Source organism: Thalia democratica, chromosome 4, assembly GCF_965202585.1.
Source record: "Thalia democratica chromosome 4, ktThaDemo2.hap1.1, whole genome shotgun sequence".
In the NCBI taxonomy this organism is placed as follows: Eukaryota; Metazoa; Chordata; class Thaliacea; order Salpida; family Salpidae; genus Thalia; species Thalia democratica.
Genome location: NC_139168.1, coordinates 17,476,010 through 17,489,697, shown reverse-complemented (window position 1 = coordinate 17,489,697; position 13,688 = coordinate 17,476,010).

The following is a 13,688-nucleotide window of genomic DNA, read 5'->3' as shown; positions in this document are numbered from 1 at the left end:
ATGATGAAGAATGCAGGGGAGAAAATTCTTCTCTCAGAAACGCCTACAACCACATGATGTCAGTTACTAATTAATGTTTTTTTTTTTACTTTTATATAATTTTAGAGTCTATAAAGCTTAAAGGTACAGGTTATTTTTTTGACTAATTAGATTCTCATAGTACTAATTTTTTAAGCATGTGTGTTAAGTAATATGCCTTAGTAAAAAATAATTAACTTACAGTAAGAATGACCACATGATGTTAGATACTATAACTAATTTACATTTACTTTTCTTTTTCTTACTCATGTTATACTTAATGCTTATGAGTGTCATGATATACGACATGTTTTTGACTATTTAGATCCTTATAATGTTAAAACTTTTTCATGTGTTTTTAGCAATACACATAAATAAAAAAAAAACAATCTTTTAACTTACAGTAAGAAGGAAAGCAGTAGCTGGTTCGGATTCAACGAAAGTAGTAGTGATTTTTCTGATGACGAAAATGTACACAAGAGATTTGCTAAAGTTAGTTGAAATTTTCTATGATAGAAGAAACTATACCAAGCTTTTTAAGTTTATTAATAAAATTTCTTATATTTTTTTCTCATTTGAACTTTTTATTCTGAAGAAGAAAGTATTTATAGAAGATTTGCTAGTGTTATGAATTAACTACAATAAAAAAAAACTTCAGTTTCTCTATATCTTAGTACTGAGTGTAGGCTTATTTGTAACACCATAATCACTACGTTTTACTTATTATTTAAATATTCTTACTTTTTTTATATGCTTATCAAAACAAAACTTATATTGAACAGGTGTTTCTTAACCTTCTTAAAAATTTTTATTTGTCGATTTTAGTATGACTATAGTATTTAAATAAATTACATCTATTACAGCTTAAATTTTATAAATCTAATAGCATATTTAATTAAAACTTAAATCGCAGTATAACTGACTTTAGCGTATCTATTTATTTGGATATCACACTACTTTTAACTTAAATAGTTAAAACTTGGCTATTAACGAACTAAAATAACATTAAAAGCCTTATGCTTCTTTACAAAACAATATGTTGACTTATTGAAATAAGATCGTTGTATTAGACTTATTTATTTTAATTATGGAAACAGAAAGAAGAATCATGGAGTAGTGTTAAGAAGTTGCCAGGATTAATGAAAAGAGCAGTGAAAAATAAAAGCATCCAAGGATACAAGGGGTTGAAGGATATTGTTAACAAGTAAGAAAAATTGTGTTACAGAAATGTATTTATACTCAATGCTTTGTAAACACTTTTTTATTCTAAATAAAATCGAATGTCTATTTAGGTAAAACCTGAATATTTTAGAATTCAATTTACAAAGTATGAACAAAGTTTAAGCTTATTTTTTTAACAAAATATTTTGTTTACATTAAAAATTTAATTTGGTTTCGTTTAACAAAACAGTCTATAGTTTAACTATTAGGATTTAAATAATATTTTGTAGTTTATTGTTTAAATTTTTCATAGGTACAGCAAAAAGGTGGCAATATCATCAATGAACTCGGCTGTTGACAAAAACTCTGAAATGGTTTGTTAATTTAATTGTGTAGTTAGTTACTTATTCTTTAAACCTTAAATAAAGTGAAATTTTTGCTGGAATTGTCTAGTATTTTTGTTACATTAAAATTATTTAATTAATAACTATTAAAAAAAATATAATACATTTCTTTTAAGAATGAATAAATCAATACTTACAATATGCAAATATTAAGAAACCTTTACTATTTAAACTAACATTAATTGAAGATCGTTGACTTTTTATTAGAATAAAATGTACTAAATTTCTCATTTTTACAACAACAAAACTTACGTACTTAAAACTATCTAAAAACTCAATTTTTGCTTGCTTCAGACCAATTTTTTAATTAATATCAAGCTTTTAATGTTTTTGTTGGTGTATAAGTCTATTATGTACTGAAACAATTCCTAGATCAAAATGTAAGCCCCAAAAAATTGTTATATTATCACTGAAAAAAATTGCAAATTTATTAAAAATATACTCTAAATTTCACAAAGCATTTAATACTTGTTTTAGAAAACTTAATTTCAAAGGTAAAGGAAGACCCCATTTCTCAAAAATCAATTGCTGTTGAGGGCGATGTAAAGAGGAACAAATCATCGAACGTACAGGCTGCTTTTGACGGGTTCTACGCTGACATGAAAGAGTTCCTTCAAACGTTTGTTTTCTATTGAATAAAATCGGTTTTTAGTTTATAGTTTCAATAATAACAAATGTTTATGATGACCTGACTTATGAAAAAAACAAAGATTTGTATAAGGCACTTTTGGTAAAGACTTTACTACTCTTGTTTTCCCTGAAAACAAGCTAAAATAAAATACATCAAAAGTAAACGTAAAAATGTTGAACAATAAGTCACGTGCAATAGTAAGACTGTTGTATAAAAACAATTTAAACAACCAATATAGGAATTCTCACATGTACAACAATTACAACTTATTGCTACTTGGCTCCCATTTTAGCAAGCATGCTTTCCAAAACTGACGAAAAACATTTAATGTTACAGTGAAACCAAAGGCCTGATGAAAGAGGCTCTCAAAGAAGCTGATATGAAGGCGGCAGAACAAGTACAAATAAGGAGAGACATGGAAAATCTGAAGGTTGAATCTGCAAGTGACAGTGACGGTTACAGCTCTGACGATGAGTTTGAAGTGAAAGCAGCCAAAAAGTCCGTGTTGAAGAAAGGAAAAAAAGTAAAAACTTGTTGCACTTTTATTTTCTAGTAACTTATCATCGATCTACAAAAAACTGTACAGTATTTCTTTGCTTGATAAATTTATGCTTAAATTGCAAAATAAATGGGTTTTGTTAAATCTAAATATGCCTAAACATAAAAGCTTCTCTTTAAAGTTTTCGAAATAACTTATACAAAGAACTTTTGAACTCTGCAAAAAAGTTATTTGAAAATGCATTTTAAAACCACACTATCATCTAAGTACAACGTTTATTTAAAATATCACAAAAGGTCAACGGCCAGAAAGTGAAGAAGGTGCAAATCCGCGAAGAGGAGGGGCTGCCGGAGCAGACGGAGACCAACAGGAGAAATAGAATGGATGCAATGAGGAGGGAAGAAAAGGAGTGGGAGGCGGCGAGGAAGAGGGCGATGCAGGGGTGGCTGGAGTGGGAGAAGAGGGAGAACGAGCAGAAGCGGAGGGAAGCGGAGATGAGGAGAGTGGTGGAAGCGAGGAGGAAGGGACAGGAGAGAAGCATGCCTGGAAGTTATCACCTGTGGGAGGATGAAGAAAGTGACAGTGATGAGGTGGGAGGAGATATTACTATCTGGAATGAAGATTACGATCTGTGGAGTGACAGTGATGATGAGGTTGTGGACAGAGTTGAGAGGAAGTGTGAGCACGGAGGCGTGAGCTCCAGGGTGAGTTGATTGAGTGCTTTGTAACAAAAACTTTTTGGTTGTTTTTGATATTTTGAACAACTGCTTTAATTTTTCATGTCAAGTAGAAGCCAACCTTTTGACAAATTGATGTTAGTTTATTAAAAAAAGTTGGAAAAGTTTAATTAAGTGTATTTTTATAAAAACGTTTTGTTTGTTTTTGGTGTTTTTAATATGCTATGTTGTATACTTTTATGATGAGTAAAAACTAAGCTTGTGTGAGTTTAACTGAACATGGTCACTTTTATTAATCTCAATATTTTCCCGACAAAAATGATATAAAGTTACTCAAAAAGTATAACTTATTAATACAAATAAAAACAATCGTTGTTGCTCATTTAAAAGTTTAAAATATAACAAAAACAAACTCTTAATAAAATTTTACAGCCTTACGATTCGGAGTCCGGAGAAAACCCAAAAAAAAAGTTGAAAAAATTGCAGAAAAGTTTGAAAAAGCTCTACAAAATGAAAAGAGAAAATATTGCAACTCTTGAAGCGTGAGTTCATTTCTTTTAAGTTTTTTGGTAAAGTTAAACAAAAGCTAGAGCTTTTTAGAGTTGGTTTTTGAACAAACATATATATCGAGTAATACATAAAACAAACAAATAAATACATGAACAAACATAAAAAGTAAAAAGTTAGTTAAAGTGCAAAACTATTACCTGTGTGAACATTTGTTTTTCATTTGAAGAGTAAAGACAAACCAATATTACAAAAAATCTTTTCAAAACCAAGTTATATTTCTAACGGTTTTTCATTACAAAAACTTTGTAGTCTTAAAAATTTAATTTGTTACATAGTTTATTTTAGTAGGATAACAAAATAAATTTAATATTTTAGACGTAAAAATGCCAATGAGATGAAACTTAATCAGCTGGAATTCGAGTTGAAGGAAGGAATGAGCAGGGAAATGTACATGAAGTTAGTTTAAATTAAAAGTACTTTAAAATAATTTTAAGTGTCCAAAATCAGTTCAGTACTCAATAAGCGGTCTGAGATCAGCACAGATAAAAAAAAATTATAAAAATTTTATGAGTTGTTTCAATTTTAATTTAAACTGACGTTTCATCATAAATGTACACCATTCTATATACACCAGGTATTCCACAATTAGGCAACTTCGTACTTTTAGAGGCCAGTTATAAAAACTAAAAACAGAATTAAATTGTTTTTGTTTGTTTTCTAATGCTAATCATTCTATTTTCACAAGAAGTTCTCAAAGGGGGCCGCCCCATAAGGTGCTTATCTAGCTATCTTAATGAGGGCGTTAATTAATAAGACAGCAAAAAGTAAATGTGTAACTGAGCAGTAAAGGGGATTACCCAACAAATGGGGTCGATTAATTGTTTACTTTTGTCAAAGGGACGTTTATAAAAATGAGCTTTGGAAACCCTGATTTACCCATTATTGTTACTTAATTTTGTTTCTAACATGTTTTTCTAATAACATTGCGTACTGTTAGTTTTTATAGAAATTTAGTATTACCTTACTTAGAAAGTGCGCGTTAAATCTATTTCTTATATAATTCTGCTTACATTTCTGCAGAGAGGCTTTTATGAAAATGAGTTAAGGAAACTTTTATTTACGCAATGCGTATTACTTACATTTCTATCTGACACATTTTTATTTTTTAATTAAAAGTTGTGTATTAAAATTAAACTAGTGTAATTCGCTCGTTGATGTAATTTTTCTTACATACAGGATGCGCGAAATGGAGATGGAAAATATGCGAAAGTGCAAAATTGAAGTCAAGCAGAACTTAGAGCGCATCAACAGTTTGATACATGAAAACGTCACTGAATTGAATTCACTTCAAGAGGATGAAACCTACTTTGATTAGTTTCGTGAACGTCCGCAACTGACTCTATTTCTGTCTTCTTTAGTGTCGTTTAATAAAGCTTAATGTTTTATTTTTAAAATGCTTGTTGAAACAATACTTTCTATAAGTTTAAATTTATATAAGGTAATAAAAATATTTTATTTTGATTAAAAATTGAATAACTTGTTAACGCGAGCATCATTGCATTTGACGTTGTTTCTGTGTAACTTAAAATTAGATGTTTCGTGCAGTTTAAAATTCTTTAAGAAATTAAAACAGGATCTCACTTCATAGGTAAGGTCAATTTCGCAAACGCAAACTCTTTTGGTCTTGTTTCTATTTTCCTTAATGTCGATTAATATATTTCTAAAATTTTTTAACGTGCATATATCTTTTCAAAATATTAGCTTGGAAATTTAAAAAATGTTGCTTTAATAAACTAAAGACATATTTTTTGTTTTTATTGAAACATTCAAAAACTTACTGCTATAAAAGGATATACATAAATTTTAAACTGTCATGAAAAGAACTTTTTCTTTATTGCTATAAATGAGAGTTTCAAATGCTTCCTCGTTAAAAATTTCAAAAAAAAAATGATTTAGTTTTATTGCAAAATTTAAAATTTGAAAATCAAGGATAATTTACTAAATTTTGTTTTTTATAACATAATATTTAAAAAAGTTTAAGCTACACAAAATCAAATTAATATTAAAGCAAACTTTAACAATATTAGTCTAATAATTTTAAATTACCACTATTTTTTCGGTTTTTTCGTTAAGCATGATACATATCTTAAAATTCTAATTGGTTATGTAATTTTTTTTACTAATTTTAAACAAGTAGTGTTTGAAAAAATCATCTATTTGTATTATTTAAAAAAAATTAAATCTAAAACAGTGTTGAAATAAAACAAGCTTCATTCGATATATGAACGAGAAAGTTTATTAATTCTTTTTTGATATAGTTATTAGTTTAGACTTTAGATTTTCATGCACAAATAAGTTTTTAAATAACATTATAGAAAAGCAACACTGTTAAGTTCAGTTTACTATTTTAATATACTTGAAAAGGTCGTTTTTTTTTTTGCCACCGAAACCTGGTAGTAAATAAATTTTTTAATTTGCACATTATTCTTCATGTTTTATTTAGTAAAGTTGAAAAAATTTTTTAGGAAATAACTTTTGTAGAAAAGTTAAACCAGTAAATTGTATTTTATATAAAATTCAAACAAATTAAATGTGTGTATCTATTGAAAAAAAAGGTAAAATACAAGTATATTTAAGCTTAAAAATTAGATTTAAAAAAATCAACTACATCAGGTTCACAATATGCTTGTTACTATTTAATTTATGATTGTCACGAAAAGTTTATTAACGATATTTCAAAGCGTTTAGCCTTAACTGATACTTCAAATTGAAACCTGGCCTAACTAATAAGTATCTAGTGACTGCTAGGACTACACTATACTTTAAATTATATAAGTTAACATACGGTTTAGATCGAATTACATAAAAAAGTATAAATAAACTGAGATATAAATATTTTAAGATTTTTTTTTAATATTGGTAGTACCATTAAAACGTTCATGATCTTTAAACTTACGAAATTAGATTCATAACTAATAATATAAATAAAGATATATAAGGAATACATTTGTGGTTTTTTGAAACAATACTAAGAAGAAGTTATAAAAGAAACAGAAGCGTGTCTACAGCTTTTCAGTAGGGTAAATCAATTTTTTTGTTAAATAATAGAGTATTTTCTACAGTAGCTTTTAATAGCATGTTCTAAATATAACTAAATAACTGTCTATAATTTTCTCAAATCCATAATCTATCGTTCCCCTTGATTTTCCCCTATTGTTTTCTTTAACAAAAGAAGTCTATTTTCTATGATCATCCATACATTTCAAACAGCTTTCAAAAAATAAAACTTGTGTAAACTTTAAGAGATTTGTATTAACCAGTCTAAAAGAAAAAATAAATCGTATCAAGTAGTCCAGTTCTTTAGCTTTTAGTCAAATATATATAGTTCTTTAATTATTAACAGTGTGAAATTTAATATTTAGATTGTGAAGCTAACATGTATAACAAAAATATCTATACGTAAGAAACTAAAAACAAAGTATGTACTAATAAAAATTATTAATTAGTTTTTCTCAATAATAGAAATACATATTCAGTGATATGTAAATAAATTACTTCAAACAGTCCCAGTTATAGTAATTTAGCTAAGCATCGATTTCAAATCTAAACTAAATTATAATTAAAAAAAAACTAGTGGGAGACGTAATCAACTATTCTAAAATTAAAACTATTTTAAAAATTTAATTGTAAAACGATGGTTTTTACTACTTTGTAAAAGGTAAAAAACTATGCGAAATTGTCAATGATTACCTATTTAAAAAGAAACCCTTGTAGGTTTACATCATCCAAGATAGTTTTTTGAAACACTTTTAATAGGCAAATTTTATAACATAAGTTTCATTTTTAAAATGTGTCCACTTCTTAAATTATGAAATTTTTATATAGTGTTTTTTTTCTACAACAACTCTTATAAAACTACGTCATTTTTGTAAACATGTAAAAACTAAATTTTACGTGGTAGCAAAAAGTTATCAAATGGATAATAACTTTTAGCAAAGTACTATAAAAGAAAACTGTATCCATTCGCTTGTTTTATTAAGTTTTTTCCAGTTCCTTTCAGGGGTCCCAAAGCAAACTAGTCAAAACACGCCCCTGGTTGAATTAAGAAATTTACATATTATACGCGTTTAAAAGTGTTTACTACTGATAAATGAAAAAATAGTTTCAGGTTTTTAAATAAGTACTAAAATTTTATTGTATTTTTAATTATTAAATGTTTTGGTTTTAAGAAAACAAATAAAGAGATCTCAACCACTAAATGAAAAAAAAAAATTAAGTCTGTAAAATAAATTCTTGAAAGAATAAGTTCAGTATTTTTAGTTATGTAGTTTGTTTTACAATCACGTTGTTTATAACTTTACTTTGGAACTACTAACTAAAAGAATGAAAAAAACACAAAAACGCTAAAGAAGATTAAAATTATTTTTGTTTGGTTCTCTTCAAGACATCTTAACTGATTTATTTTGTTACTTCAGAAAAATACTTTTCTCTAATACTGCAACACTACATGGTAACGAGCTTTTTTAATTTTTGCAACTTTTATACTATAGTACAAATTTATTAACATTTGATGAAGGGTATATTTAACCATTATAAAAAGTAACGCATGTTTATTGAATAAAATTTACTTTTTTTTAGTTATAGCAATGTGTTATATGATGGAAGAAAGATTCTAACAGGCAGTTAGGTATAATCATATATTTTAAGACTATTACTTTTTAGGAGTCTATGCGGAGACCTTACTAATGAAGTCTTTTTGGATTTAAGTATAGCATTTGATATTGTAAATAGAAATATATTACTAAGAAATTTGAATATTATGGTTTAAGGAAAATATGCATACACTAATCAGCTCATGTGTAGATGAAAGGAAACAGTTATATTTTTTTGAGGATATGAGTCAACCTGTGAAAAAAGTGAAGTTGGGGTACCACAAAGCTCAGTATCAGGTCCGTTGTTATTCCTAATACATATAAATGAATCACAGAATAATACTAGTTTTAACGTCTGCAACTTTGCAGATGATACAATGTTATACAAGAAATTCACAAAAGACACATACCTAAATGATAGTAAAATTTTTAACTCAGAACTAAAAAAAGTATCAGACTGGCTTATGGGAAACAAACTTAAACTAAATCTTAATAAAACCAGAAGCATGATTCTATATCAATCAAAAATAGTTTTTGGAAAAGTATAGATAGATCTTAATGTAAAAATAGGTAAAACAGTTTTAACAAACACAAATAGCTACAAATATTTGAGAATAGTTATAGACAGAAATTTAAAATGGTCAGAACACATAGAAACAATAAAAACAAAACTACAAAAACATTGGTTGTTTTATATCAAACCAGACAGTTCTTTATGATTGATCTTTAATTCTTTGCTTATGAGCAATGTTAGATATGGCTTGTTGTGCTGGGGAAGAGCAAATAAGAAATGTATAAATGATATCAATGTTCTCATAAACAGAGCAGTTAGATGCATACATTATAAGAGATATGATGATAGTGTAAGAGAACTACAAACTCAGAAAAAATATTAGATGTTGAAAGTCTGTATCTATATATATTAGGTCTGTTTATGTTTAAGTTTATCAATAATCTGTTACCAGATAACTTTAAAAATCATTATAAAAATGTAAAAATGTCCATAATTATCATTTGAGGTCTTCAAAAACAATATTTTCCCACTTAGATTCAACAGCAAAATAGGTCATAAATCGCTATCCTACCAAAGAAGTAAGTTATGGATTAAGCTACCATTTCATTTAAAAAGTATAAGTCATTTTGGAAAGTTCTAGGATAAACTTAAAAGTTATCTAATAAAACTGTGAAGTATTTTTGAATAAACTTTGTTACTAGCCGCTACCAGAGGTGTGGTTACCTGGAGCCCGTTCGACCCCTGAAAAAAAAAAGCGTAAATTTTCATTAAAAACGTTAATTTGTAAGTTGTGTTCAAAATATAAAATTTAGTCGTTAAATAAATGCTCAAGGATAGTTTTAAAAAGTTGATATAACTAAAAGTCATAGTTCTTGTTAAAAACTAAAAGTTAAACATTTAAAGATTAATTTTTTTCAAATACGTAAATATAAAAACTAAATATAACTAAGTAGTATCTCTACCGTGTACATTAGGAGTAGGCAACGTACGGCCTGCAAGGTGAAAGTGCGTGGCCCGCTAATGATTACAAAACTCAAGTGGTATTTGGTCCGTAAAAAGTAAAACTGGGCCCGCAAGCACCTAAGTGTGGCCTGCTAAATAAATTTTGAAGTTTGAAAAGCACAACTACAGTTTAAGTTTGTTTAATCTTACAATTTTTAAAAACAAAGAAATAGTACTAATGAATTTCAAACAAGCTTTACTATTTATAAACTTTAATTTACATAAAATATTTAGCTTTTTAATGACTATTTAATAACTCTGTGTAATGTTTTTGATAGCTCATAACTACTCTTTAGATAGTAGTTTACAGTTTTTAAATTTGTAAGTTTATATAGATCTTTAAGTTTTTATAAATATTTATAGAACATATACGTTTTTTCAAAGTACTTTGTCACTATTCAAAAATTTAAAATCATAAAAGTTAGTTTATTTTTGAATATTTTTCTTTTTATTTAATACAAAGTAGTAACGTAGGTGAATCGTTTTAATTAATAAGAAAAAAATAAGAAATTATAAAAGTAACTCTAAACTTAACAACAGTTCCACTAAAATAAATTCATATGAAAATTAAATAAAGTTTAGTAGGTTTAATTTTATTTTTTGATAAAAGTAATTAAAAGTTTTAAAGTACATCAAACAATATTGATAGCCTATAGTTATATGTTTTATATCGAAAATAGCACTAAATTAAAAAGTGCATTGTTTATTATATTGGTCTTTAGAACTTTAGCTGAGAAAAGTTTTTTATGAATTTTTTATGTTTCTTAAAAATATTTATCACTCTTATGGTTAATTTTGAAAGTAATTTTCACGTTAGAACTGTTAACTTGGCATTCTTAACCTTCTTCTAAAAGCATTTAAAAATTAAATGCCATTTAGAAAAAAACAATATAAATTGTATTTAACAAATATTAGTATAGAATTTTAAATAATCTAAAGTAAACATCAAGTCATATGAAATATTAGTAAGCAAAAAGTGAATGCCTAAAAAACTTATACTGACGACTTTATATTAAATAAAAATCTTAGGTGCATAAAAAGTTAGTCAAAATAGTTCAAGATAAACATTTTATATAAGATAAAGTTTGAATCAGGTTTTTGAAGTTTACATTAAACGAATTACAACTAAGATTTAAAACTAGTTTGTTAATTTAAACAAATATAACTGACTTTAATAAGCTTTGAATAAATTTTTCTACATACTTTAAGATGCCTAAGTTAATATATAAACTAATAGAATACACTAAATTTTTCTAACTTTGTTCCTTACAATGGTGTACAAGAGTAATAAATTAAGCTAGTTGAGTAAGATATTATCAAGTATTTACAACTCTTTTAGAAAACTAACAAGTTTTTATGGAGCAAAAACGCTTAATTTAACTTTTTTATGACCTAAAACGATTAGTCATAGTGTAAACTTGTACAACATCTGTACCAAGTTTAGAACAATTTAATTAAGTCTTACACTAAATATCTACTTCTTATTTTTTTAATGTTTTAAATGTATTACTATTAGTTGATCTAAAATCATTTTCAAGTTGATATCTTGTTTCAATACGTTAGAAAAGTATTTGATAACATAATTGAGTTTGACTTTTATGTAAATTTTCAACAACTTAGTTCAAATTTATAGTACAACAATAAATCAATTATTTATTTATTAAATTGATGTATTTAAATTGTAACTTTAACTGTAATTTGATTCGTTGTCCGTAAAATTTGTTATAACAGCATATTATAGTAGAAAATAAAAAAATGTAGTTCTTAAGTAATTTTCTATGTAAGTTGCCTGCAGACTGCGTCTTTTTAAATAAAATACAGCCCCATAAAAGCTATCAAACAAACTTGATTAAAGACACTAGACTTATTTGTTCTTAATAGTCTATGTTTCTAATTTAGCACCTGATTTTGGTAAAATTTTAATGTTTGAAGCCAAATTTTTAATAGTCATAAATCATTTTATCTTTAACAATTACAAAACGCAATAAACTAAAAGTTCGAAAAAAACTTTGTTTTTGTAGTACGTAAAACTTTGTTGGCTTGTTTTTAAAAATCTTATAAATTAAAAACTATTTTTCATCCTATTTAAAATTCTTACAACAAAAATTTAAACCTTTCAGAATTAGGTTTTGTTTAACAAATAGCTAATACAAAGCAAAGAATCAAAAACAATTAAAGTAAGTAAATCAAATTCATTACAAGCAATTAGTTTTCATTAATTTTGTACTGTAAACTCCTTTAATCTCAAGTTACTAATAATTTTTTTATGAAAACTAATAAACTAATACTTTGAGAAAATAAACAAAAGCAGAAAATCTTTTTAAGTATAAGAATCACTTAAAACTAATAATATAATAGTTAAACATACTGCTATTTAACAACTTAACTTTCATTACAAACTGTAAACCTTAATCTGTAGATTAAGTTTGATAGAGATATAGTATATAAACTCTTGAAAAATGAACAAGTTGCAAGTTTTGGCAAATCTAATAAAAATTCACTGTAATTTGTTTAAGTGAAAAATAGTTTTATGTCTTCGTAAGCTTAGCATAGTTCAGTAAAAATAAAAGAATAAAAAAACAATTTATGAATAATATATATAACCATTTATTTAGTAAATTCTAGTATACTTTTACATTTAGTAATCTTAAGAGGTTGTTTAAATAAGTAAAGTATAAGTTCATACAAAAGAATAAAAAACAATTTTTGAACTATGTATATAACCACTTATTTAGTATATTTAATATATTTTAACATTTAGTATTTAGTAATATTAACAGAATAGCTTTTATAGTTTGTAAGATATGTATTTAGTGAAATTTTAAAATATTCATAAAAACTTTTTTGATTATTTTGAAAGGGTTAATTTTTCTTTTAAATTGACATCCTTCTAGATTTAAGTCCTTATTTTCTGCATGAACTTGAAAACGTTTTCTATCTGTAGCTTGCTACTGCTCTTCACAGCATTTGATCTTGCCAGCTCTTTAGACATCAGGTTAGACATGTTTCTGATAGTAGAAAACATGATATCTATACTTAAATTTAGTGATGATATCTGCCTATAAGTATCTATATTTCAACCAAGCTAAAGAACAACCTCTAAAATTCTTTTAAACTTGTCATTATAAAGTCATCAACCATTTAATTTTTTTTGTACAAAATTTAATAAACACATGAAGTTTAAAAAGCTTTATTTTAACTTAATTTATAACACTCGATAAAAGTTATATGATGAAAAATGTCTACTAGTATTTATATTTTTATCACCAAAAAACTTGTGTAGACTTCTTAAAAATGTTTATACAAAACTGTACACTTTTTTGCAGATATGAAATAGGTTCGTTTTTCATTTTTTTTGATATAAAAATTATCTCTTTTTTTTTAAACCATTTTTTTTACAGATGGGAGATAGGTCAGTGGTCAGAATGCACGAGGTCATGCGGGAAGGGCCTGCGAAGGAGAGACGTCTTCTGCAAGTACATGCCACAAGGTGACGCGCCGCTGGAGGTCGTTGTGGATGACGTCATGTGCCCCAACCCCAAACCCGCGACCATCGAGCCGTGCGGTTTCAGATCGTGCCCGCCAAGATGGGCAAGGGCCCCCGGTTTCGGACAGGTTAA